We start from the raw sequence: 1982 nt of genomic DNA on the forward strand, positions 1-1982 counted from the left end.
GAGGGCGCAATAGCGTCAGCGTTCTCAGTGTTCTGCCAACCGCCATAGAAAGAAGTGCTCAGTGTTTGCGGAAGCAAACATGGAGGCTAACGGTGGAGCTTAGCTTACATATTTGAAGTTGTTGCTCAACCGGTGCAGCATATTAACAACTTAATCCTCATTATAGTCCGTCATGGTTGGTTTTCTTCCCACTTGAGCGTATCAGGACGCAGAATTTATTTAGTATCGGTGACGTTCAGTTCGGATGAATGCGGCCTGGACGTTAGGTCGCATTTGAATCGGATAGTATCGGATATGTCATAACCAAGACATTTTGAATAATGTCAACTGTGTATTAAAAGTGCCATAATTTACCAAATGAGGCTTTATGACAACAGTCATAAATATTCATGAAGACTTACTCATGTTTATGACAGTGTCATGTCAGTCTTATTCACCCCCCTTCAACTAAAGTGTTACCGACAAATCTAATAAAGACAATGATGTAAGTCGTAATAATACATTACTATTTTACAGTATTTAGGTATGAGTGATGAGTTGTTTAATTTTCAGATGTACTTATTTGAGATGTTCAAATCACCAGCAACGTTTTCAGACATCCTGGAAAACCAACTGGGAGACCACCAGCAAAATTAAGGAAAAGAAAATAAATAAGTATTAAGTAGAAAATATATAAAAAGTAAATGCATATGACTTGGGATTGTCTATTCAATTCAGTTTGGTTTATTTATTTAGCATCAATTCACAACAAATGTCACCTTGTGGCACTTTAAAAGAGGAAGAAAAAAAGATAATTTCAATCACACATGCATTCCAATTGATCCTATCACAAAACAGTGCAGTAAAACTGTAACTGTTACCCTCAAAATGCTCATATCAAGATGGGGATGTATTGTGAGGAACAGGATGATGGGGTAAAGGAGCTGATGCACCCACAGAAATGGAACTTGAAGGCCATTTTTGTACTAAGAATAAGGCCAAGACTTAAATGTGAATACCACACAGTCTTTGTCATTAAATTAGGATTTACTTCCTGATGAGGCTTGCCAGAATAGTACTTTTGAAAATATACTTTTAGCAGTTATTAAGCATACCAAGTGATATAAATATATTAAAACATCAGTCACCCTAATTAATCTATATAATGTCTTTCACTTGATGATGGAATTACTGAAAAAAATAACTTTTCAGTCTTATTCTATTTTATGGAGTGGGTCTGTACATTTGCTCAACGCTTGCCTACAGTTGAGAACAGTGACAAAATTCATTAACATATTTTGTGAATGTAACCCACATAAAATGGGGATGCCTCTTTAAGAAACGGAGGTTAGGGAAGCTAGGTGGTCTACCTAGCCAATGGGAAGTTTAGTTTCCAGTGAGTTTAAACCAATCAGAATTCAGACTGCCGCTGCAAGCCCCGCCCTTCTTCCCTGTATCTGCAGCATTGTGTGTGTAAGCGAGAGAGATCCGCGATGAGAAGGAAACGGTTAAGCTGGGCAACGTGAGTCTGTGTTAAAATGGTTATAGTACTGGATACGAACTAAACAAACGCATTCCCAGATATCATCCGACTTCTAAGCTGGAAGTGTGAAAAAAAAAGAAGACAACTTCACATTTTCTGCCAAACACCGTTAGAGCTAACTTGTTACCTCTAACGGCTAACGGCCACTAGTTTAGCTCTAACGGCTACTAGTTTAGCTCTAACGGCTACTAGGCTACGGTTTAAGTTCATCTCGTTCTCCATTCAGTTGAAGGTCAAACCTAAATTACACTATATTCTTACTTTGTTCATGATGAAAGATCATATTATTGAGGTTAAAGCATGGAAAATATGCCTTATTACACTATCTAGTGCCCCACAGGTCCGGACTGAGAGCCGCCATATTGACCTGAGTGAAGTTGGGCCCCCCACCTTCTTCAAATCAGACAAAATTGGTGTCAAACGTTTGTGCTACGTTTGTGCTGGTTTGTGCAGCAAAAAT

The 1982-nt window shown here is 38.4% G+C and overlaps 1 long non-coding RNA gene across 1 annotated transcript in view; it reads left to right on the forward strand.

The window, feature by feature from the left end:
* Positions 1–1317: 1317 nt before the first annotated feature.
* LOC103458050 (uncharacterized) overlaps positions 1318–1982 on the forward strand; it is a 35147-nt gene continuing 34482 nt past the window's right edge. The window contains exon 1 of the long non-coding RNA XR_532523.2: positions 1318–1501. This is a non-coding gene — a long non-coding RNA (uncharacterized LOC103458050). The remainder of the gene's footprint in view (positions 1502–1982) is intronic.

Source organism: Poecilia reticulata, linkage group LG21 (genome assembly GCF_000633615.1).
Source record: "Poecilia reticulata strain Guanapo linkage group LG21, Guppy_female_1.0+MT, whole genome shotgun sequence".
NCBI classification, from domain to species: domain Eukaryota; kingdom Metazoa; phylum Chordata; class Actinopteri; order Cyprinodontiformes; family Poeciliidae; genus Poecilia; species Poecilia reticulata.